The sequence below is a fragment of the Atractosteus spatula genome, chromosome 7 (genome assembly GCF_055471065.1).
Source record: "Atractosteus spatula isolate fAtrSpa1 chromosome 7, fAtrSpa1.hap1, whole genome shotgun sequence".
Lineage (NCBI taxonomy): Eukaryota > Metazoa > Chordata > Actinopteri > Semionotiformes > Lepisosteidae > Atractosteus > Atractosteus spatula.
In genome coordinates this window covers 63,592,268-63,619,014 of record NC_142712.1, presented here as the reverse complement: position 1 = coordinate 63,619,014, position 26,747 = coordinate 63,592,268, and the positions used below count along the sequence as shown (strand labels likewise).

Here is a 26,747-nt window from a genome sequence, read left to right as displayed (position 1 = left end):
AGTGATTTCATGTGATGCAAACATGCAAGCAGAAAGATTATCATTAAGTAATCCAGATAGAATCCAACAAATCAGAGAGTTGCTGCAGCAGTTTCATTTAGTGCTGCTGATTTGGTGGATGCACCTTGTGATTCAAAATGCCAGACTGATAGCCATCTTTGCAGCTGCTGAAATCAAACACCAGCATCATTCTGAGCTGCTTTGTTTTCTGTGTTTATGTCCTAATGCGAAATATATACATATAAATAGTCACACTTTTGTATTAAACGTGCCTTAAGCAGGCTGGGGATTTAGATTCCATTTACTTGCGATAGCTTCTTTTACCAATAGATAGATAGATAGATAGATAGATAGATAGATAGATAGATAGATAGATAGATAGATAGATAGATAGATAGATAGATAGATAGATAGATACTTTATTGATCCCGTGAGGGAAATTGCAGTGCAACAGCAGCTTAACACACACAACACAGCCACAATGTAACGAATTATATAATAATAGTACAATACATACAATACAATACAAGAGTTACTCACAGTCCAGACGCACAAGAACAAACTAGAACAGAACAGTACACAGAAAATCATATCACACTCATATCACACATATGGATATAAATATAGATGTAACTGTAGATATAAATATAAATGTATTGCACAGGTCCCTGGCATATATTGCACAGAAAGTGGTTGTAAACGGGAAAAAGAAAAAGAAAAAGAAGAAGAAGAGAACAGATGTAGCAGTAGATGTGTAGATGCGTTTAATCCAGATACAGGTCACTGTCGATGTTGCCTCTGCCAAGACGCAAGGTGGATGCGTTGTACAGTCTTATGGCAGACGGCAAGAATGACCTCCTGTAGCGCTCCCTGTTGCACCGTGGATGAATCAGTCTATTGCTGTACGTGCTCTTCATTCCTGCAAGCCTGTCATAGAGGGGATGGGAGAAGTTGTCCATGATGGCCTCTAGTTTGGACATCATTCTCCTCTCAGCCACTACCTCCAAGGAGTCCAGGTCAGACCCAATGACAGAGCTTTCTCTCCTGATGAGCTTGTTCAGCCTTTTGGAATCTATAGTCACCGTCATTTGCAGTATAACACTTTAAAGCAGCAAGAGTTGAATACAGCCGTGCATAGACATGCTAAACATTAAAACTGCATTCATATATGCAACTTATTAGTGATTCTTTCTTCAGTTTTTATTGCAATTTGATATTAATCAGTTGTACATATAGGGAAAAAAATGTTTTCCTAACAAACTGGTAAACGTATCAGATCTACATATAATCCTATATATAAATCATAATGTTTAAGGTTTTGCAATTGCTAGTTATTCATAGATGTTTATGTACTTGTTGAAATGAAAGTGTCCACCCAACCCCCACAATACACCGTTCTAAAAATAAGAGCATTCTAGACACATGATTAAGTAAACGTTTTTATGCCTGGTTCTATATTGCATATCAGAATTAAATGGTAAGGATAACCTAATGGCAGCTTATTACTGACGACTGTAAAGGGAAGCACAGAAGAAAAAATATATTACTGCCCCTCCACTATTAATTATGTTGATAATATATGCAATATGCACCATATGATAACAACAACATAGTCCAATGGATAATAATAATAATAATAAAAATAATAATGAAGATGATAATGTGATACTTTTTAGAAAAGGTCCTTCGTTGCTTCTGTAACATATTAAACATAAACGTCGAATCATACAAATCATAGCGTGTAGACAATACAATTTCTCAGTTCATCTGTGCCCTCCCTATAACGCATACCGAAGGACATTTTGGCCATTTTGATTTTGGAAGTTTATTTCTTTAAAACGTGTTTTTATTTAATACAGTTTAAAACTGTCGAAATGCTAAAATTATTAAGTGAGTTTCTTTTTTAATTGGAGTAGTAGGATTGGGATTATAGTTTTTTTCACAGAACTATAGAGGTGCACCAGACAGTTTAAACCATCCGAAAGTTTACACTTCATTTAAAATGCTTTCTTACAGTACAGTTACCAAGTTGAAAATATTCAAAAACAAAGCTGCTTTCTTGTAAGAATTGGACTACTGCTTAAGGATTTATCGTCATTTAAATTATTTACAAAACAGGTTTGTTTAGCAATTTAATCTGTGAAAAATTACTGTAACCTTCTTTATGTGTGTTGTGTAAAATGGGAAGTACAGTTCATCACAATTTGTTTAGTGAACGTGTGTGTTATTTTAAATGATTTCGTATTAAATTGTAAGTAATCTATTGCTACAGTGTTTATGTTTTTATAGTATTATAGAAGTTATATTTCCACGTCTACTTTCTGTTATAATTATAGAATACAATTAAGGGAACACATTGAAATTCATTAGAGAACAAAAGGTAAGTAAAAGTGAGGATCTCAAGGTATGTTGTCTGTAGACATTTTAAGGAGTTACAAGGAACCCCGTTTTCAAAATCTTATATTTTATTCAAAAGAAACGTGCAGACGTGTGTTTAGTGATTTCAAACACAGCTGTGCCAGCTTTAACAGAATTATCTTTGAACACATTTTTAGTAGGAAAAAGATTTGATGTTATGTCTTATGGCATCCATTAAAGGCTGTTTTGATAGAAATGTAGAACTTTTAATAGAAATACACCACAGTTTTGCACAATTGTCTTATTCTAGTAGGTTATGGAAACACTTAATAAATGAATGTATGTAAACGTAAAAAAGATCAGCATCGTGAAACCACAACGTCTCGATACACTGTTCGTGTTTCCTTATTAGCTAAGGTGTACAGTATATTTCATTACTGTGGTCCCTATTATTAACATAACTGAAAGGAGGCAAAACGAAACTGAAAACTAGGAAAATGTCTGTAGTGCATTTGCACTTATTGGGAAGAGAACAATAATAAATCATTGAAACCACAGGAAATTTAGAATGGTTAAAATAAAAAAATAAAGGGAAACAGAGAAACATCCCGTGGTTTTTAATCTCTCATAGCATCATCAGATTTGAAAGCTTGCTAAACGCGAACATAAGGAACAAACAGAAATTCGTCGTTTAATTTGAATTATTTAAAAGCGATTAAAAGACACATTTAGACTTGTGTAGTTACAAAACGAGATTGAAAGTTTTTTTTTTGGGAAACGATATCGTAATACATTTGTATAGCTTAAGAAAAAAAGTAATTGTAATTTTACACCTAGAACCCAAATTAATGCATTATTGAGCCGCCGTACCTGTACAACTAGGCCTAAGTGCACCTCAGAGTATAAGTCTCCAAGTGCTTTTCTGAGAGACAAAGTCGTGCGGTTTTTCCATGAGTCATTTTTGATACTTGGCCAGCTTATTGTAAAATGAACAAACTCTTTTGCTGTCGGTAAACAAACTGAAGAGGAACTGAACAATGAGGGGAATGGATTGTAAACCCCCATTAAAATGCCTTTCAGTAACATCGAAAGAATAAACACCGATTTCAAGCTCCCACTATCTCTGAAGGAGCGCCTTAAAAAGGGATGTTATAATGCTATAATTGTGTAAAACAATGACCACGGTGTACATTAAAGCCCAGAACCTCTCCACCTAACAAGTGGGTAATGTGACTGAAGTACTTTGTGAGTATGACGCCTTGGCGAGGCATGCCACTGAATTCAGCCAGGCACGAAAGCTCCTTTCACATGCCTTGCCACTCTTACCACTTTGCGCCTCTAAAGGCGCCCCTGTTCGGCACATGTGAGCTGCCAGACACAAAGGGCGCGGCACCGAGAGAGTTAAAAAAGTGTGGCAGTTTTCTTTGGTACGCGTCGAAAGCTTCCCTTGTCTCGTTAGCATTACGGGATGTTCTTCCTTAATGAACTTGAGCTGATTACTGGGAGGCGGGGATGAGGTCTGTTTAATTTAAGCACACACACACAAGTCGTGTCGTTTTACTAACGATGGATTTTTTTAAGTACCGTGCCAAGACCTATGTGAGCTCCGTTTCACAGCTTCATCTTATAAAAGGTGAAAATATTAAATTATTCGCGTGGTAATGGCTTTTAAAAGACTAATAGAGTTATTTACCGAAGGGACCTTTAAATCTGACCGCACGAAATCTCATTCTGCATTTTTAATATTCCAGGATACCTTTTTACGTTTTTGTTTTAGTGGTGGCGTTTTTGTTGGTGATCATGATGATAGCAGTAATAGTCTTCTTTTAAGATCAGGGTTCATACTCTATTTCTAGTTATCAATGTTGATTAAAACTAACTTTTGATGAAATGCATTGATGCATTTTTTTATTTATTGCAAACGCTTTTAATGAATCCAGTGGGCTGAGGTCAAAGCCGGTGTGAAGAAGCTTATTGCAAATGAAAGTCAGTAAACTTTTAAGTTTTAAGTATGCACATTTGTACAACTGCACAATTATTTGTGCATTCTTTCCATTTACAAATTCACTCGAAAAGGAACACTAGTCATTATTTCTTTCTTATATTGTTTGCTCGTCATGCTTAAGATTTTAAACAGATGGACATGAGATCTTGAGTGATTTTACTTCCGCCACTTTCGCAGGGAAATGCGTAACATGTTCTATGAAAAACTCTGTCATTGTCATTTCTAAAAAGTCGCAGCTGAGATTCTGAAACAGCACAATTGTACGCTTTATAAGGGACAATCTTCTTTTTGTCTTTGAATAGGACCTAATATTTGCATACCTTGTTTTAAAGCTTTTCTTTTTATGCTTTGTTGAATATTGCTAATAAACGACACTCGTTAAGAATAAATGTGACGTACTCCACCTCATCAGCCCAGCATTCACACAGCAAATATTTTTAAATACATGTATCAAAAGAAGCGGTTTTTCCTTTCTTAAAAAACACTTCCGAAAATCAAGCTATTAGAAAATCAACGTATTACTTGGCATGTGTGATCTGAGAAACGATGTGTATTTTATATTCTTTCAGGTTGTACTTTTTCCTTTCTTTTAAAACATGCATTTATTTTCGTGTTTGTCTATATATGATAGATGCGTGTTACACTCTTTCCATGTATCCATGAAAGCTCTTTTCAAGCCCACAGCCTTTCCAAGAAAAAAAAATGTATTGGACGTTACTGCCCGCGCAAGCAGCGTAGTGTCGGAGAGCTGTGTTCAGCGCGTTTCAAAATGGCTCCCTGAAAAAAGAAATATTGCAAAGCTATCAACACAGCTGCTACTGCAGGGAGAAATTGGTAAGGAGGGAGCTGGTCGGAGAAAGAATGAGAGACCTGCTTAATCAGTAATTCATCCAAGGCCCAGTGTTGGTTATATAAATAATCACATCGTTTACTATATTTATCTTAAATTTGTTTGGATTTTGTAAGGAAAAACTCATCTAATTTAACAGAGAATTGTCTTTCTGGGTCTTGTAAAGATATTTGTCTTTTTTTCACTGTGGTGGGTTTTTGGCTAAATGTATTGACAACGACAGATCCCTTGGCTATTCTCAGTCCATTCACCCTTTATGCCCTTGCTAGGGGAGTGATCATTGCGTGTTGAAGTTCCCTATTTATTTGCCTAACCTCTAACACAAGGGTCAGCACCCACTGTGACCCCAACAGATTTTTGACAGTGGTCCTTTACAGATATTGACTAGGGGGTTCATTGTTCCTGTTTACTTGTACTGGTTTTAGTAGTTGTCATCCATGCTGAAAACAAAAAGTAATAAAACAGTAGTGGATGAATCCAAATGTCTTAAGCAAACAATGCATTTTATACAGAACCGTGAAGGCCTGAAGCAAGGGTACCTCTACATCCAACAAAAGCAATAATGTCTTGGAATAGAACCTTTTATCTTTTGTTTCTAACGAGCACAGGCATCATGGATTCCAAATGAGGGAATCAGCAGCAGTAGTAGCAGGAGTAGTGGAAGCAGTTGTAGAGGTAGTGGTGGTGCCAGTAGCAGCACAATCAGTGCCAAAATTAGTAACAGTGGGCTTGTAAAAATATGGCGAACATGTTTACAAGCAAATAACTCTTCATTTCAGGATGAGCAAACAACCGTACAGAAGGATGAATTCGCTTTCATTTTAAAACAGATTTAAACTACAGTTTAACAGTTATTAAAAATGAGATACCATTAGAATTCAAAGAGATTCAGTAACAAACTGAATCCATAAATTCACACATTACTGAAGTGCTTAGATTCCTTCTCATGCCTTTCAGATGTACAAAACATATTGATTCAATTTTAATCTGATTTTGTGAACAGAAAAGTGTAAAAACAACTTCAGCTGAAGTGAGACAGAGATTTGGAGGCTTTTAGATGTGACAAATATTATTCAGTATAATAACAGTAGTGTCTGTATCAGTATATGTAAAATATACAAGAAGCATTACATTGCTGTGAAGAAACATCTTAACAAAGGCACATTTGGACACAGTTAAGGTGTAATGTATACAAATGTACCTGTCTTCAAAAATATGCTTACAAAGTAATATCTCAATATAAAATACATTACTTATTTGAGTCAAACTGGCCACAGTTTTGTCAGGAAAAACTAAACTTTTCTATGTAAGCAAGGCTGTGTACAGAATTCTCTGTGCAACAAGGCAGGGTGGAAGTATATTAGAGACACTGCAACAGACAACTATATGTAAGTAGTACAGTATATCATTCAGCAATTTGTATTGAGATATTAACTACACAAAGCAACCCAAATTTGATATTAAAGTAATTTTAACTATAGTGCTGAATATGACCTAATTAAAATAAATCTATTATTCTAAGGAACTGTTGTAGTAGTGGCAAGTAAACATTTTTGTAGTAAAGCAGGACTCTGCCTCTTCAACATTGTCAGAAGAGTAAAAGCAATCTGAAAGCCCTCTGTTGGCGTTTGTAATGCTAAATACACAAATAGTGAATTCTGAAGCCCGAGTACAAATAGAATATATCTTGACGCACACTTTTTACGAAAATGCAAACAAAACACTCGTAGAATCGTTCGTTTTGATTAGAAGCTGTTGGGATTCCCATGATCCATACTGGTAAGACCACCAGTATCTTTGTAATTTACAACACATACAGTAGTTCAAACGTGTGCCTCACATCAGGACAGCTGTTTTCAATCAGATTAGCTCAAGCTATCAAGACATTGCACTGAAGATGAGCGTCATTCCTGACACACGTGGCTTGCAGTACTTGGAGAAACACCTTCTTCGTTCTACTTTCTTGATTCTTTCTTTATGTTTGTGATTTGTAAATCCCCAGTCCCAAAGCAGTTGCAGTAACAAGCTCACTTAACATAAACGTAACGCAAATTATGTATCTAAATTCACATGATTCACAGAGTTTTCATGTTCTTTTATTGTTGTGTTTATTTTAAAGGTGAGGCGTGTATTGACCTATCATAGTTCCAAGTATAAAACGATAAAGCAGCTTTAAGGTATTTTACATTGTAGACTAAAATGATGAAAGATTACTTTACTTCCTCACTCACCCCTTACTCTCTGTCTTGTAAATGTATGAATGTGGTATTAAAACAAATAGCTCCAAAGCGTGTTTCACCAACAAAAAAACGAGGGGAAAAATAAACATTAATTGTGAACACCCAGAAAAGCTGGTAAATTTAATACATTTGTATAGTCTATTGTCAGGATCTCTGTACATTCATATTCTAATCTACTAAAGTGCATAGCTTCTCTTGTTCATTCAGTTTTAGCTAGCAATCAGATTTAAAGGGACAGTCTCAACATGCGTGCACGGAACAGCCGATTTATATATTGATTCAGTTTTGATCACTTAACTCTTCAGATACAATACAAGCTACTTTAATTACATTTAAGTAATATATAAATAAGGCAGCATTTTATGTCTCTCTATATGATAAATTGTTAATTATTTCGCAGGGCATCTTAATTTTCGATTTGGTAGTAGCTCAACAAATAAAAATCTAAATATTGCATCATATAGTATTTTGTAACGAATAATGTAAAAAGCTATTGTAAGTACGTGGTTATAACATAAAACCTTCTGACTCATGAACTTTGACCTAACACATTTGTCCAAAAGGAAAGAGCTGGTACTAATAATGATCGATTAAATGGATTACCGATTGATTGAATGTCGGCTCTTTTGCTTTTTATGAAAAGGGGACATGTCCAAATACGTTCGATGACACAACGGATCTTGCGGGGTTACTGACTGAGTAGAAAGGGTGAGATGCTTTGTGGAATGTCCATTGTGTCAGTAAGGCGACGCATTGTGACACGAGCTAATAGACCAAGTTCCGGAGGTCTGTCTCGGGTCAAAGTGTGACACCAGACAAAATAGCAGCCGCCTATGACCTATGATATATGCAAAATTCGGACCAGGCAGCGCTTGTCCAAAAAACAGCTTTCGTGTATTACAACATTTTTAAAAACCCGGTTGTAACAGGAGATGAATCAAAACGATTTGTTACTCAAATAGTCGATAAGATGCTAGAGCAAACTATTAAACAGGTTTCCTACCTTTCTGCTGTCCACGGAGTCAAAGGATCTCATGATAAGGCGGACGAAACAACTACACAGACGAAGTGAAAATTAGCAGACAGCACGCTTCTCTTCTACCAGGAGAGCACAACTTTACACAACGCACGGAGTTTTAAAGCCCCTAACTTTCATACTACTGTCATTTCCGCCGCTCTGTCTCGCACTTTCTCTCACTCCGTGAGTGAAAAAAAAAATAATTCGATATTGTTGTCATGAGGTATCGATCAGGTTATAAAACCTCCAAGGTCTCTGGTGTTTCAAAGTGTAGAGGGGTCCACCACATTGAGAATACATTTGCAGAACAGGACAATTTGAGTGCTTTAAGCAGCAGAACCAGTGTGGTGAAGTTTGGAGTCAGGCTGCAAAACGGTGCCAAGTACAGGACTGGAATAAAGACCAATTGTTAACGCGAAACAAAAGGGGCTGTAATGGGAGCGAGTTCAGCTCGCAGACACACTGAGCAACTTGGACCTCCAGACACTCTTCAGAAAACAAGCTCAAACCAGCTGTCTCCACTAAAATACCATTCCCAGAACCTCTTAGTAGATATCGGTTTCTCGTCTTTTTTTCCACACACATTAGCCTTCATACGTATTTTTAATTGTTTCTTTTTTCAAACCCGAAGAGTCTGACAAAAACCTAATTTCTATGTCAAGGTAACAGCTTCTAACATGCTCGTGCATGTTTTCACTTGGTAATTTAATCGCTTTGCTACTTGAATGTGTGGAATTATTTTGCTTCGATTTCTGAGTACTGTCATTTTAAGGGTAGTTTGCGCGGATGTTTTGTCATTGTAATTGTGCCCCCAGTATTTCTAGACATTTTCTAAACATGTATATATCTAGAAAGCAAAATCATATAAAATTAAAAACGTCGTTCAGGAGGTGTGCATAGGGGATTAAGAACTGCAATCTTGAAAGCACCGAAAAGAAAACTGAAAATATCTATTGAAGAGTGTATCGACTGCAAATTAAATGGATTTTATTTTTATTTTTCTCCTTTAAAATTCCACCGCAGTCAACCCTAAAGCCGCGGGAGTACTTCTTGTGTCAGTACAGTTTCTCACAGACTTGAGTTGCGGACTGGATTCAATTCACGTCCTGAGTCTGTTCCCCCCATTGCTGCTATTCAATAGTTAATTAAACCTTAATGGCAGCTGGCGATGAGGTCATTGAAGCCAGTCTTTCTCACACATTTTCATGCAAATCCATTAAACTCTAAACAAATTTAAATAAAACATCTTTGTACTCCTACTGTCTAGGGTTGTCCTTGTTTTTCTTCGGGCACAGAAATTCCTTGTCTAGAACAGCAGTAAACTTTAAAGTGTATTTCATGCTTGTAGACAACAGGTACACTGTCTGATTTTGGACTTTAATCCACAGCTCAATCGTCTGCTTTTGTGGTTCATTAAAGTTAATCCAATAATAAAAAAATAAAAGGAAAAAATAAGTATGCAACCTACCGCTTACAATATCAGATCGTATATGATATATACTGCGTGAAATAAAATAAATTAAAAACAGAAAATAGATTGTGCTTAACATATTTTACAGATATTTATTTCAAAGACAATGAAATTATTTTACAGTTTCTAACAACAGGAGTTCTGAATTAAACGCAACGCATGTAAAAACAAGTTACAGCCTGAACCTTTGTCTGAAGGGACTCAGGGTTAGGGCTGTGAAGATTTCCCAGTATAAACTACTAAGAACTCCTCAGGTCTACTGAAATATTGGCGGAGGGATTTACTGTATGTGGTAGGATTATTTATTACCACATCAGCCTTTCATCCTTCTATCAATTACGAGTTATTAAAACAGATTCATATGCATTCAGAGTGGGACAAAGACATTAGTTCTTTGCTTGCCATGTTCCCCTTTCTTGACATAAATGTGTCTTTGCTTTGTCTTGTGTATTTAAATTGGTCTCATGTTTCTGGCCTTATGCCACCCCCATCCTTGCCACTTCATCTCTTCCTTCTTTCCATCCTCTCTCACTTGCTCAATCACTTCTTCCTTACTGTCTGCAAGTTCTTCCCTTCCTCCTATCCTCAACACAGGCTTTCCAGAACCTGCTTCTTACAATCCTAGTGTCTGTTGGTTTTCATTCTCATTTGCTTATTAACCGACCCCTTGACTGAACCAACTGTATGAATGATTAGACACTTTTAATTATCTTGAGCTCCTACAAAAATTGCAGTTATGTTCTGTACAGTTATTTATGGTTAAATGTGAAACCCTTTTAAAGCTGTGGAGAGTAAACAATTCCCGCTGGTTTGGGGAAATCCTGCAATAAAACATCATTGCGTACTTCTTCCCTCTTTAAATCCATCCAATCCTTCAATTGTGTTCTTTATTTTTTATTATTTTGAGTTGGTAGATTCCACTAGAATGTTGGTCCTCCCTCCTTCAGTTCTTCTCTCAACACCTCAGTACATTAGTATTGTCATTCTTCTTATACAAATGCAGTCTTTACTCCCTTACATTTCCTTGAAGCATCATATAGTTCATATTGATTGGATTCAATAACATACTATTCTTTCTGGAATCTGCTTTTGTAGTGATTATAGTTAGGGTTTCAATTATTTCTAAGAAAAACTCTTAAAAATAAAAGTTAGTGTAATCTTCTAAGGGCACTAAAATAAAAAGTGACAAATCTGCTATTCTGAATACATAAATCCCTAAATTTAACATTGTTTCTAATTCAGTGATAGTGGCCTTCTGTTACTGTGGTACCAGGAATGATAGTTTTACTTTCTTAATAGATGCAAGTGTTCTACCTGTTTCATACAGGAATTGCCTGATGGCACACCTGAATCGCCTTGCGAGACATCTACACCGACACAGAGCCATATGGGTTTTTGAAAGGAAGAAACCATTGCTTTGTTTGTGTTTAACCAAGAGGGACAGTCCTGATTAGCCCTCAGTCTTTTTAAGTGGTAAGTAGGGGTTTATCTTATAGTTCAGGTGGGAACTGCTTTCTCACAAAAAACCTCACTGGTATGAAATTGGCTTTCTTGTTAAATTTAATTGAAGATTATTAAGTTCCAAGGGGAGGATACCAATCTCTGGACAGGAAGCTGCAGCTTTAAAGAAAAAATCACTTCAGAACCCACCTTGTCTTTTGGTGGATCATGGCTTTTCTGTTGTGATCCAAATCTCATGTTTTGTTGTTTATGTTTGTTCAATATTTTGGCTATCTTGCAATTGTTAGTGTAGCAATATTTTTACACTGTTTCATTACATTTTTAGTATTTTGGACTCTGATCATTTGTTATTTACTGATTATGTTAATCTAAGTGAGTAAAAATAATGTAAGTAAAAATTATTTAAACAATGTAATTTTAAGAAACATAAGTCATAACACACAGTGTGAGCTCTTTAGTGTCAAAGGCATCATATGATTCTTCTTCATATCTAGAATTACGTCAATCAATAGTAAATGTGTGTTAGGGTTTAATTTTAAAAGCAGTTCGTAAAACCTGTCTGTGTTATTGAATGTATTCTATTTTATCGTCAGTTATTAATGATCATTTTTGTTGCAATGATTTCCTTTATACTTTTATTTTCTGCTATGTAATTCTTTCATACAAGTAGTGAATAGTTATAATTATAATCATTTGTAGTATTAGTTTGAAAAAGGACGTTTTTTACTGCCCCCGGAGAATACTACAAGTATTGGAAATCTCTTATAAGTCTTAGAGCTGAGTTCTTTCTTGATAATATAGGGTTGGTGAGTAAATCCTTTTGCCACCTTAAGTAATCCCCATTAAACCTATAAACTATTGAACTATTGTCTGAGGTTTAAGAAGTGATAAGAGGTGATAAACGGATTGTAAATTTAGTGTGTTGGAAATCTCTGCGCAATCCAAGGTTCCGTAATGGGACTCCGCTGTTAGAATGACGAGTCTTTATATAGAATATATATATAGCTATATCCTGAAAGACACAACTACAAGTCTTTATACGTGGACAAAAGAGATGTCTAATAAGTGAAACAATCACATGCTGGGACATAGACTTCAGAAAAAAACAATATCGAAAAACGTTGCATCCTTTTTTATCCATAAAAGCCACAGATTATTTTTAATTAGTAAACAAAACCTCTATTCTTCAAACCTAACGTGAATACTTCCGCTTGGTAATATATGAATGCATTATACTTCATTGCTATTTTTAAAGGGCCTTTGTTACTAATATACATGTTTGACAATTTTTTTTGACTGTTAATGCACTGTATGTAATGCAAAAGAAATGTGTTAAAACCATGTATGTTTTTAAATCTATAATGCACTTTAACAGAGGTTTAGCGAGGAGTGGTCGTAGTCTTACACACGGCAACGTGACAGAGGCCGGAAGGAAAAGCATAAAGGCAAAGCATGGCATCTGAATAATCCGTTTTGTTGTAGCATTTCGATTGTATCTGATTTCGTTTTCTTTTCTGCGTGGATGTTTTTTTTTTACCACTTCCAAAGAATGCATTCCGTTCAACTGCTTTCATATCGAATGAACTGTAATCCTGTACTAAATGAAGTTCGACATTAACTTTCCCTAAAACACCATCAGAATAATTTGATTCTATGATCTGGGTGTAGCATTAAAGATCTCCTGTACTGTAGGGTACGTTTTTAATCAGAGATTCCACCGTTGAGTGTTTCACACCCCTGGGATTGCAGCATCGAGGTGTATGGTGCTACTCCGGGTTTAACAAGAACCCAACTGAAACACGAGGATACTGCGGTTAATACATCCAAATAAAATAAGTTAATAAGGTGGATAGAATAAAATAAGTGTTTTTCTTCTTCAACATTTCGATCGAAAGCAAAAAAAAAGACCCTGGACGATAGGAGAGATGAATCGTTGCTCTAGGTAGTAAAACTGACGTCAGGTTTCGTTGTGATGCTGGGAACTGTCCAAGGTACTGACAAATGCTGTAAGCGTTGTGTGGCTTGCTGATCGAGTAAGGACAACTACTTATTTATCTCAATTAGATCTATTTTGACTATAATGAATAGCCCATGTTTCTTGTTTTATTTTAACTGGGTTTTGGTTCTGTAACTCGAAGCGGCTGTGGCAGCATTCCAGAAGACATTAACCACACAGAAAAACAAGGTGAAGTCAGCTAATCTGGAGTATTGATTTCTATTCTAATATGCATTTCGTTCTGTAAATGAATATAGGTCGAATGTACAGGTTGCAGATTTCAAGACCAAAACTAGATTTATAATAATATAGTCACTAGTGAATTTTCACGCGAAGAATAAATCGTCAGCAACCACTCCAGACAGTCCAGTAAGGTTTATTGTTTTTTCTTTTATTCACTTAATAATGTGTTTATCTGTCACATCACAGCATCATGGCCTTGTTCCTTTTAAACATAATAAAAACATTGTTCATTTTTTAACATAAATCGTTTAGGGGCATTCTATGGATATTTTAGTTGATAAAAAGTGTCTGCACCTTTTCATGCTTTTCATTCAGGGTTTTTAACACAGAAAAGAACAAGATATTACTTCCCATAATGTGAAAATAGTTTATTCTCCCACAATCATTTGATTTACTCTATATTTTATTATCACATATTATTTATCTCATGTCTTTCTAAATTCCAAGCTCCTTTATGAAAAGACATTTAAAAACATTATATGGAGAAACGTGATTGTATTTTATGAAAGATAGTTCTCTAGAATTAAGTACATCTTTCAGATATTGCACAATCCTATCAGTTTTCAACATCAAGTTTTGTTAACAGCCAGTTTATATCTTACAGACAAAAGCATATATGCAGTCAATATTCAGTTAATTAAATGAAGCCTAGGATTATAGTACAAAATTAATCTACACTACATTATTTAAAAGTGCTCAAGATCTGTTTGTTTAAATTCATATTATTATTCTAAAGGGTGCAATTGAAAATTCATGTAAACTCTACACTCATTAAGGCACAATTTTCTACAAAGAGGAGTGTTACATTGAAAACATCTGTATTCTGAAGTCAGAGACATTTTACTGCCTCACACTCTCATTAATTAGTTTTCTCACACTGGTGATTGTCACTGCTGTTTTTAGTTATTGAACAAACATACACATATTGACCAAATGCAGTTCAGTATAAGGAGTGATTGTTTACCTATGCTAGCATCACATATGTAAACTATGTTGCATACAAGTTCATAATGAAAAATTACTACTAACAACTGAGAAATATATTGTTTTGCTTTCATATTGCAAAATGAATATGAGTTAGTGTCTCTCAGTTCAGGGGTGTGTCTGATCCTCAGTCCCTTGTTGGAGGAATTAAAGGAATGCAGGTTGATCAGAAGAACAAGAGAAAGGTGACATTAAACAGGAGGCCATTCTGACGTCATAGTCTATTCTTTAGTTGGTGGGTAATAGATTTGAGAATCTCATCCAGTCATTTCCTGAAAGATGTCATTTCCGAACAAGCCTAAAAAAAACACTGGGTAGCTTGTTCTATACTCCCACATCCTTGAATTGGGGGTTCTTGAAGATTTTATTTAGCAAGAAGTTTAAAAAAAGAGAATAGACAATTCTTGACAACTGAAACCAATCTGGCCAGCTGACCTTACAAAACTGAACAATGTTTGTTTTGTTTTTTACGGTTCATGACTTTAAAATACACTGATTCTTTTATCTATACATGTGTTTGTTCTGCGATAAGACACATATTGGGATGAAGGATATATCATAATTTTTCAACGGCTCACTTGTGAAAATGTTGAGGCTCTGGTTTGCTCTTTGCATGTCTCCCAGTGCATTAATGTCTTTGTGGGCCTTGACGTCCATGATTCTGTGGCTTTATCCTGTGGAAAGCAATGAACTGCAAAGTTCACCCAGACTTGTCCATTGCCTGGATATAATTACACCCAGCAAGCTTGCACATGCTCTTCTGGAGTCCTGGGGTGTGTGCCAGTCTCACTCTGGGTGTAACATGGTGAAGTAGATGACACAAAGTGGGGCCTCTCATTCCCCAGATCGGCATCAACATCCGAAGTCCACAGCGGGACCTGAGGAGACAAGAAAGGGAACAGAACATGAGACTCCACAGCTTTAGATGACTAATGACCTAAAACCCATGGCAACCTATAATCAAACCCAGCCCCCATCTCAGGAGGTTTTACATGCAGTTAAACATTGTCAGGTTAAGACCAGACACAACAATATCTCTTTTCCTTTTTTCTTTTCTTTTTAAATTCTATTTCTGTTTGTTCACTACACCAGTGTGTCAATAACCCACTGGCACCATGGGCATCAGACAGTGTACATGGGTATTCTTCATCTGTGCAGCCAGACATTTTGGTTGCTGTACTAATGGCACATTCCCTCTTGTGATCTTTGCAGGCACTCTAAATTAGCAGCTTCTATCTCACAGCACTGTCTGCTAATGAAATCATCAAGGTAGTCTGTCGTTTTCACACATGAATGGCCTAGCAGGTATTTCCAACAGACAAGAGGTGCTGCTCTGGCTTGCTTGCTCTTTCTCCATTCACAGCTCTACCCTCAGGGAGCTTGATACAGAGAGAGCAGGAGAGAGGCAGGCTGCTAGCTTAACCCTTTATTGCACTGACAATAATGAAGGTATTGCCATTTTGGCCTTTGCTTTACAGTGTGTGATCAAGTGCTTCTGCACTGTGATGCAAAATTAAAAATACAAAAAAGTGATCTAGAAAAATAATTTCTTGGTGACATTAGATCAAATGTTCTCTATATTATTTTTTGGGGTGTTTTTGTTGTTTCAATGTGTCTCTCTGGCTTAATCATAACACTGATCTTGTCCTGTCTCTCTCCCTCTAAACAAAGGTCTTCTGGTCTCAGTGTGTGAGCAGAGCTTCCAAACATCTGATCATCCCATCAGAGTAAGTTTTCAGGATGTGAGCAATGCACAGATAATCCATTAGTTTACCCCTCATTCACATTGTAAGCACCTAGTTAGCTTGAAATTGAAAGCAGTGAAAATTAACGCATTGTCTAACACAGTTAAAGCATTTAATAGGAGTTAGAAAAACGTTCCTTTCTCTGATTCTTTTAGCCATTTTGACATAAAAAGAAATTATTCCCTCATGACTATTTAACTCAAGTGTATTTTAACTGAAATCTCCCCCAAAACAGTACATTTTATGATTAAAGACACTGAACAAAAAAAAGAGGGCAAGAATTTTCATATAAATACAAGTCACTGCTCTGGACAGGGGTAAAGTGATAACGGAGTACTTCTATACCTTTCACAGTCCAGATTTATTTCATCTACACCAGCATTGCAGTTTTGATTATAATAAGATATAAAAAGTGTACAGTGGCTTTTTACTCACAGTTCAAGATACACTAGTTTAACTCTTTGAGGCTAACAGCAGAAAACAAGATAAAGAACTAAGTTACAGCCGGAGTAATGTGTTTTGTTCATTTATTGTAATGATCCCCATTTTTAAGGGGTTGTGCATGGCCAGCACCCAAGCATAATGAAATATCAGATGTGTGACTAGTAAACATAAGTGCTCCAGAGGGATCTCTGCTCAGCTTGCCATCCCATTTGAGATAGTTTAGAAATAAAAGCTCATGGTTATAAAATGCAACTAGTATTCCCCACACAGTGACACACACAATACTCTCAATGTAACAAAAAGAAAGCATGCAAAGTAAAGCTGGGGGGGTTCAAATTAAGATTTAAGGGGACCAGACAGACACAAAGCTTTTTTTTCCCTTCTGTTTTTTTAATAAGGCCCTCCTTCTTCTACCATCTCTCCGTCAAGCTCGGAGCTCATCAATGTCTGATGCCGTTGCAAGCCTGTCCATCAGCCTTAGCCACCCTGGCGGACTGTGGTCAGGGAGCTTTGCCTCCTGTGGCATGAGCAGACAAAAATTAAAGCAGAATTTAATGAGAGCCAGAAAGAGACTCTGCCCCCCCACACACACACAGACACTCCCATTCCCTCTCCCCAACCCCCACTCCTACTCTCCATCCCTCTTACTATGCCAAAGCTGAAAATCCTCCATTAATTTGTAACACACCTCACGCCTTCTAAAGATGTACAACACCCCTACCATCTGCTCCTCCTTGATTCCAGATAGCTTTAGAGAGATTTCCCACCTCAGCACACAGGGCTATGCCCCAGACAGGGCTGACACAAACACACTGTGCAGTGCTTGCTGAGGGCCGACCCAGCAAAGCACATTACAGTTTACTGTTCCCAGACATAATGTGACAATGAAGCCATTCTCTGTACTACCAGTCTGCTCTAAGGTTATGCCTGTAGGGTGGCCCATAACTTTATTCATCAGCTTGGATGTAGCTTAAAAACTCAAATGCTTACAATGCTTAATCCTGGCTGTGATTTGCACATTGCTGATGAGGTAAGAAGTGGCAGAAAAATACAGCATGGATGAAGTGCAGATTACTTAAGGCAATCTGTGATGGGCTTTTGTGTTTATTTCAAACTTTTTTTAATATAAACATCAGCATAAAAACAGCACAGAAGCCCATGTTATTGCTAATATGTGTCATCTAATAAGATATATTTTCATATCTAGCATGATCTGAATGATTTTAGTATTGCATCTGTTTTCATGATTTAAAATTCAAAAAAAATCTGAGCTTCTGAAAAAATCTGAAAAACACAAATCTGAGCTACTGAAAAAAATAACCAATTTGTTGACTTTGTTATAAAACAAAGAGTTGGGCCTTAGGTGAATAAAGCTAATGATGAAAGTTATGGAGACTCAGATAATCCTAATTTTAATCATGTTTTTCATCATACCAAGACAACTTCTTGTAATCTAAAAAATCTGCAACAATACAGGCTCAAATGAAAACTCATAGCCTTGAAAAATCACATATACGCTGACTTAAGCCAGCAGCTCTTTGCAAATCTGTGAAATTGAGAATGATTTTGTTTCTGTTCGCAGTCATTCCCCATTATTTCTGGACTAGTTAATGCACTGCTATCACATAGCTAGTATTTTCATTAAAAAGACCTCACATACACACTGCATGTTCCTCTAAGATGCTATCTGCAATAATATTGTAAAGTCAGCGTAAATCTCAAAAGATATCATTTAACCTTAAACCTATTTACAATCAGCAGTGATTCAAATCTCACATTTCATTTTGCTGCCTTTTGCTACTTTTACAGCTAATAAAGATCTTTCTCTCTCAGTTTGGTATTCATGTACTAAAAGAGTTTCCTCGCACCATCACCCATTTCACACAAGCATATAGAGAGAAGTTTCTGGACAATTTAATCCCTCCAGGGGACTTGGCAGGACCCTTTCTCTGACAATTTTCACCCTTTCCCTCTCTCCTGCCCCCTCTCTTTTTCTCTGGGTCCTCAATGCAGGATTTATTTCTTTTTTATGTACTCTGATATCTTTTTCTCCACCCACCCCCCCCACTCCACCCCAGCCAAAACCTTTCAGACAGCATGCAGCTTATGGAAATCATTTGCCTTTTCTTCTCCGTCTTGGTCCCCAGACCTTAAACTTGAATGAGACCTCAAGCAAAAAAAAAAACACAGACAGTTCCCCCCTCCGCCCCCTGCCCCCTTCCCCCGCCACCTCCCTTATCCTCCCTTGGTCAAACTCTTTAGCACCATTACACCACCTTCAGTTTGTATCAAGACTGAAAATTACACTGGTTCGGCGATTACCAGCATCAACACAGCAAAACTGGCTTTGTTTGTCTGCCTCTCAGTCGAAAGCTCCCCCTGCAGTCATTTCCTTTTGGAAATACGCTACATCCGACATCGGGTGGGGACATGAACACACTGAAAAATACTTTGCATGACCATTTTCGAAGTCTGGCTCAGCGCTGCCCTGTGAAGTGGTCAGGGATTGGAGAAGCCGGGGCCCAGGAGAGTGAGATTGTGCAAGAAGTGAGAGAGGGAGGCACAGACTCTGGAGGAGTGTCTGGGGGAGGGTGGGGGTGACGGGAGCGCTGAGAGACTGAGAGAGCCAGAGTGAGTCTGAAAAGAGCCCGTCAGACACATTGTTCCAGCCTGAAAGTGGACTTTCTGCGCTTCTGCTGGAGGTGCTGTGTGTGCTGGGGGGAGGCAGGTGGGGGGGGGGGGGTAAGTGGAGAATGGGGATGTGATGGGACCTGTTTACTAAAGTCATGGCGAGGAAGGGGGTGGGAGGGGGGGTGGCTGGCGAATATGAAGTGTTCCCTGAGAGCTGACATTCCCAGGCTCTGAGCTGCTTGCTGCGTGCTTGTGCCTGGTTGCAGGGGGACCAGCCCAACTTGTCTCAGACACTTTGACAGGCCGGCCTTTTCACCAGCACATTGCTGAGCCAGCCAGCTTCTCTCCCCTAGCAACACCACTGAGCGAGAGGGCTCATCCAGCCCTAGGAAGACACGGGGGGCCTGCAGTACAGGCCTGGGGGAGGGTGCAGAAGGAAGCTAAGATGAAGAAGTTTAAACATGGAGGGCCAAACAAGTGAGCGTTTTTACAGGGGCATCCCAAAATCTTGTGTATACCTAAAAGGTCACCAAACATTATGAACACACTAAAGGCTGTTGTGAGAAAAGAAAAGTCAATGTAGACAGAGGAGTGTAAAAAGTGAAAGGCAGTCCTGTATATCTGATACAGCAATAGAGAGATACACAGAAAATGTGAAAAGGTGACAATACTATTTAAACATTTTATAATACTCTGCCTGTAGTGTCTTGACACAATGTTAGAAATTCAAAAGTGTAGTGCCTGCATTATAATTGATCTTCCCTGTATTATTTGATATCCTTGGCATATTTACCCATTCAGGGCTTCTTAAAACTGGCTTTTCATGGAGCCAACCTGAATACATTAGAGTTTATCTGGGGCTAAATTCATTTACAGGTGTTCACTTTTTAATTAGAATACCAAGAATAATGCATTTGTTCGAATTGGCTGCTATTTAGTACTGTGTGCTAATTAATTCAAGCACCGAGCAGAAGCTGTTAATTGTTGAAAAAAGACAAAGCTACAAAAATATCATAGTGAAGCATTGGGGGGTTCAAATTTAAAAGTATAATCTTTGTGAGATTTTTTTTTAGTCTAAATGATCATATAAGGCTTTTCCCCCCTGCCAAAAAGTTTCCTTCTCAAAATACAGAACTGCATTACCACAAGTTGCAACTTCACTCAACAATTCTTATTACCAGGACAGACCAAATGACACAGTGTTTATCATTATCTGTTACAAATATGATCTCAAAGATAAATCAAACGAACTAAGAGATTTACACTGCTTTATGACACAAAAAATCATCTTAAAGATTAAAATTGATTATTAAAATTATTGACAACCAGTTTGGGAACAACTTGATACAGACAGAGAGAGAATTACTGAGAAAAAAGCATATTCAGGAGTTACTTGGTTAGAGTATAGATTATGTCTCCCTTCTATCTTCACTTTGAGGCAGACGCCTTTGGTCTAAGAGTTACTGACATATCTAACATTTACAAGATAATGGCCACCAGCATGTAACAAACTTTATCCAAAAAATCAGAATCAATTTTGTCAACATGGTGTGATCATTTACCAGCCTCTTTAACCCCTTAAAATTCATTTCTGAGGTTCAGGCATGTTGGTTAAGACTCTTCTGTTTTGGAAAAGTCACCATGCTGAAATTCATTTAGAGATGGAGCACGTTCCACTGCTAGCTAAAAAGCAGTTTTGTTCAGTTTGTTGACATTATTATTAAAGTGTGTGACAAAATGTATGCATATACAGTGTATATAGCAAATGAAATGCAACATCATTTCCATGTCATGTCTTGAGAACTACACATAACATTTGAGACACTTTCCCTGTTAAAGGACTTTTCTCCTCTCAGTCCTCAGTTTATAGCCTTGATCACTCATCCTTCCCTCACATTTGGCATAAAAAAGTAATTGGTATTTAATTTATTTCCCTCTTTTAGGATTTATAAAATGTCAGAGGTCTCTCCTAATTTCTGCAGCTTTATTATGAAGTAACTCGCTAGAGAGCTTCTTAATCGGCTACCAATCAAATTACTCAAAGGTCTCCGCATGGCAGTCCTCAAGAAGAAAAAATAATAATAAATTAATCATAGAAAATATTTAATAAAATCCATAGGAGTGCTCACAGGAGAAAGTAGGACCCCATTAAAGTTGTTCAAAATCCATCACTCCTTTTTCAGGTCATGGATAAAATTCATTTGCCTCCTACTCCACCACCAGACAAAATATATTATTTTTTAAAAGAAAATTGAGATTTGGATGTTACCTAATTCTCTCTAACCTCTATCCCAGGCTGATGGTACTAAAAAGTCTTCATGTGTTTCTTACACATCTATGCAAAGCTGGGGAATAGAAGCATTATTTCATTTCTTTCCCTTAAGATACTTACACAGGATAGGAGGGAAAACTGGTTTTAGACACGACCGCATTAGATCAGATCAGACTCGTTTTGACCTACATTTCAAATCAACCAATACACCAGATTTAAGGCTATTACATTGTTTTAAAAAATGGCAACAGTTAATGGCCACAATAAAGGGGTTCCTCATAATTCATACTTTCTGGGGTGGTTTTTAAGGGACGCAATTTGAATAACTTGTTTCAAAACATGTTGGTTTCCGTTTCTGACACATACCCGATGCATAAAGAGTTATATTATTGAACAAATCTTACAAATCTATTTTTTCACTATGAGAATGCTTTTAAATTATTATATTTTAACCTTTGCGAGTACAATTTCAGTAATATCGTAGTCTCTCTCAGGGGAAAATACAAGTTACCTTTCGTTGTCTCGTTTCATTACCTTTACTATAATGATAATCCTCGAGTAAGCAGTTCTGAGACATTAATTGACTTTAATTAAAAGTGTTTGAATATCGAGCTTTTAATCCGTCTATTAGCTAAAACTATAGGTATGTTGACCGCATCAGATAACCGCAATCTACTGTCATTCTACACTATTTTACAGCGGAACCACAAAACAAACCCCATTTCCCTTCAAAGCCACATTAAAGAGCCAACGCAAACAGGTAAATGGAATTAAATACATTTTAGAAGGTATGTTTTAGAAGGTAATGGTATTTTTGTGCAGGTTAGTACAATTATTATTGTTTGTCAACTTGCCTAGATTTTTTAATGACTTGTCACAAATGGCGCTCAAGGTTGTTGTTTTTCAACATTTTTCTCAGTATTTATTTCTTTTGTCCGTTTTAGATAGGCGTGTCATATGTATAATCAACGGTCATTTGTTTTTAGGGAACGAAATATAATGGCCTGGATGAGTTAGGAGTTAAAAGGCAAAGGTTGTTTGCGGTAATTAAAGCCGTCACCTCCCTTAAGAGCGACCGTGTGTACGGAGGAGTTAAACGCGCTCTAAACCGAGGCGAGGGGGAGAGCAGGAGAGCGAGACGGAGAATTAGACTGTGCCGTTGGTTGGTGCTGTTCTGCCCGGCACTGTAAATCTGAGGCAATGCTATGCCAGGGAATTCCGATTCCCGGCTTTTCAGGCCTGCTCGGCCGGCAAAAAGCGATTTGAAAGCTCCCCTGTTGCCGTTACAAAGCTGAGAACAACCCTTCTCCAGATAATCGCGCTTATCCCCAGATTAAGAAGGGATCTGCAGCTGAGGTATCCACATGGGGGAAGGGGATCGTAACTGGAGAAATACCATCTTCTTTAAACAAACCCGAGCAAAGCTTTTTTCCCCCCTTTTTTTCCTCCTATCTTTGTTACTTCTCTGGTGCTTGGCTACCATGTGATTCATTCGTGCAAATACGTCCTGGGAGCGTTTGCATGATTTTGATTAAAGCGACTCCTTTGTTTGACAAACGTAACTTTCACTTGTGTGTGTGCGCATCTAAACGACATCAAAACGAATTAATAATTTCAATCTCCCTGGCCGAAGTCCAGCATCATTACATGCAACGTTTACTTGCAAAACCACGGAAAAAAAATGAAGATGTGTTTAATATTTATCTCCTCGATCTTTCTCTTTTATATAGATTTAAAAGCAGGATTTCATCTGAGACGTAATTAAGATGTTATATCACACACATATCCAAATAATAAATTATCTTGGGTGTTCCGCATCCTGTAAACAATTGCTTTAAATCCTTCTCGAAGTAGTAGAGATGCTTCTGTAATGGTGTTCGTTTTTTTCTGAGCGAAATCCAGGGCTCGTATGCCATGTGTTCTAGAGTAGTATCATTATCAGGTACCGGGTTTCAACAATAATTGCCTTTATATTTTAAAAATGTAAGATGAAGTTGTTGATCTGCACAACAGTGACACAATACCTTCATTTCATAGTAAGGATTTGAGATGCTGTCTCCCAGTTTATGACTCGACCTTTCAAATTCCGTCTGTCTAACGTGTGTAACCAGACTCTCTCCATTATGTACAGTATATGTACATATGTATATGTAAATGCACAAACATTTCCAAATCAGAGAAAATTCCAACAAAGTTATTTCAGTTTCTCATCTGAGAGACATTTTGAACGTTTTTTTCTTGTCCATCAGAATGTGAAGACATGTGATGAAGAGTGACAAAATGTGACATTCCCTGTGACTATTATTGCCTGAGTGTCTAGGTGTTTCACATGCTAAAATTAGAAACGAGTAAGATCCCCACCAATGTAATATATTCGCTGTGACGAATACTGACACTCTCCCATGCCTCCTCCTAGGTTAAGCTGTGAACTTGATTGACACTGACAGAACAAAACTACTGACTCAGGTTAAAGTCATGTATCATGGATCAGGTATAGATACTCATGGATTACACAGCATTGTTCTCTATCACTCTGTGGATATACAGTAATTAAATAAGAAAGCCTTTAGTTTCAAATTAGAGAAGTAATGACTCAGATTGAACAGATATTATATTTTATAGATTATATAAATCTATTCAAAACCAATTTCAACACTTAAATAATATCATTATAAATGTTCTATTTTATTCATACTCCCCTAACCATGCACTGCTTGAGAGACAAGTGGATTACATATGGTATGCAATATTAGCAACTCTTAGCTTTGGCTGTGAATTGTATGTCTTATACTGCTGAGAGGGAGAGCTACCCATTTCTAGGCTTGCATCCATATGCAATCATAATGTGAACCAGGAACCAACAGCTGGCTTTGTTTCATTATTCTCAGAATCACAGCCTTTTATCCCTCCTGCAGGCACCTTTGCCCATCTCTGCTTACACAACCACAGTGTAAGAGTCTGTCTGTATGTCTGCCTGCCAAGATGTGTCTTTGTGTCTCACAGCGATTTCTGTATCCAGATGGAGTCTACATCCAGAGTCTCCCTGCTCATAAAATACTTTGTCAGTGGCACAAAAGATAGCTAGGGAGGTGAGGGCAGAATCATTGTATTTGTGTTTGTATGTGTGTTGAAATAGAAGGGGGGGGTATTAGGTGGGTCTGGAAAACAGAAATCACAGCTTAGGATTTTAAAAATGCACATCTAATTTCATTTGGGAAACGAAAATAATTTTAGAGGCAAGATATGGATTTAAGTGAGTACGTACATGTTCCAGCAGCCTTGATAAACCTGCCTATATCATCGGCTCCAGTTCATCACGCTCCTATTACCATACTGGTTGCAGTGTGTGCCACATGGCAACACAGACAATCTCAGACAGTAAACCCCCCTTTCGATTCCCCAACACACAAACATGCGCGCGCACTCACACACACAGCCTATGAATAAATTAGCATGCTTACTATGTACTGTAGGCACATGAATACATTAACAATCGTTTTGCCTCTTATTCCAAATGCAGCGGTGGGAATGAGTGCTTTTTTTTCTTCTCTAAACATGGCGTCTGGTCTCGTTAAATGTCACCTGCCTCTCTCTCTTTCTTTCAGTGTCCTTTTTTTCATGGAAACATTCCTGTTCTCTACTTTCTCTTTTGTTTCGTGGTAGAACACTGTCATCTGCCTTTGGCGTAAACTCGCTCTTCCCCTCTAGTTTCTCCTTTAGCTGCCTCCTTTTTTTTACAGAGATAATATATTGTAACAGTGGCTTAATTAATTGCTGGCCCAGCTGCTGTGTCCAAGCAGAAGAGGGATAGGAAGTATTGTCTTCTCCCCTGCCAGGATTGTTTCATATCTACAGTAAAAGAATTTTGTTTCTTCACTGTTTTAATTTTAGCATACTAGCATCACTAACTGGAATGTCTGAGAGAAGAGAACAAGCTGCCTGCTCAACATTTGTTCTGTTCTGCTAGGTGTAATGTACATTTCCAGAGATCGTGTTTACGCTTTTGTACAAAGAAGTGAAAACTTCCTTAAGTAAAGCATGGTGCTATATACTGTAGGCAATCTTTTAAATCTCCTTTGAGCTGAGAGCAGATGCAAATTTTATAACCCAGGGGAATGTTTTTTTTTAGCTTTATATGTGAACCCAATTACCAAATGTTTATATATCAAACATCTCAAACAGTAACTGTATGTAATGTGAGAAGTGTTGTGTGTTGTTTAGTTTTCATTTGGAATTACTCTAATTTATCACGTACTATGCACGTGGTATACTCTTTTTAGAGCCAGCTGAGTAAGAATCGACTGTACAGTATATAGAACAATGCAAAGATTTATAACATCAGCATTATGCAGTAAACATTAGCATTGCAGCTAAACTTGAGAATATACTGTATCATCTTTCATCTCAGTCTAAAGAGCCATTGGAGAAAAAAAATACATCCTGTACAAAGAGACTTCCTTCTCTTTGACACTACCGCATAAACGGGATCTGTTCCTCTCCAAACAGTAACGTGCAGTTTTAGTTCTCTTTAAATTCTCAATGTGTTCTTTCATGATCAAATAAACCAAAACACCCAAAAGCATAGTCTGAGTTCCAAGATCTCGTACATAGAGGCGTTAGTACAAATGATCATCCTCCTACACTTTAACCCCATGCTGTCATTCTGACATGAGAGCCAAAACATGGGAAGAAAATAACCTTCACAGTACCACCCAACAAGCATCATTCTAGAGCTGTATTCCCAGACATCCACTTTATAGAGTCAAATTTCAGTCAGCATTAGTGTGTTCTTCATTATTAAATGTCTTTGGATATCTGCATATTATTAATATCTAAATAGGAAGCTTTATGCAGCAGTTGGTGTCCCTATAAATGCAGTAGTTAACAAGAATGAGTCCTGTTCCAGTTAAGAAGCTACATCCTCAGCCTCTGTAAGCATGCTTGCATGCACCCTTATTAATTTACACCTTAAGCCTTGGTGTTATGAAGCAACAAACTGAGAAGTCTGTTCCTGTGTTTGCAAAATGAC

General features: G+C 37.3%; 2 long non-coding RNA genes across 2 annotated transcripts in view; both read right to left on the bottom strand.

Annotated features, from left to right (window-relative positions):
* The window catches only part of LOC148831645 (uncharacterized), a 56,477-nt gene extending 47,656 nt beyond the window's left edge, over positions 1 to 8,821 (bottom strand). Inside the window, exon 1 of the long non-coding RNA XR_016091351.1 lies at positions 8,457 to 8,821. This is a non-coding gene — a long non-coding RNA (uncharacterized LOC148831645). The remainder of the gene's footprint in view (positions 1 to 8,456) is intronic.
* A 4,940-nt stretch (positions 8,822 to 13,761) lies between these two features.
* The window catches only part of LOC148831644 (uncharacterized), a 35,678-nt gene continuing 22,692 nt past the window's right edge, over positions 13,762 to 26,747 (bottom strand). The window contains exon 4 of the long non-coding RNA XR_016091320.1: positions 13,762 to 15,504. This is a non-coding gene — a long non-coding RNA (uncharacterized LOC148831644). The remainder of the gene's footprint in view (positions 15,505 to 26,747) is intronic.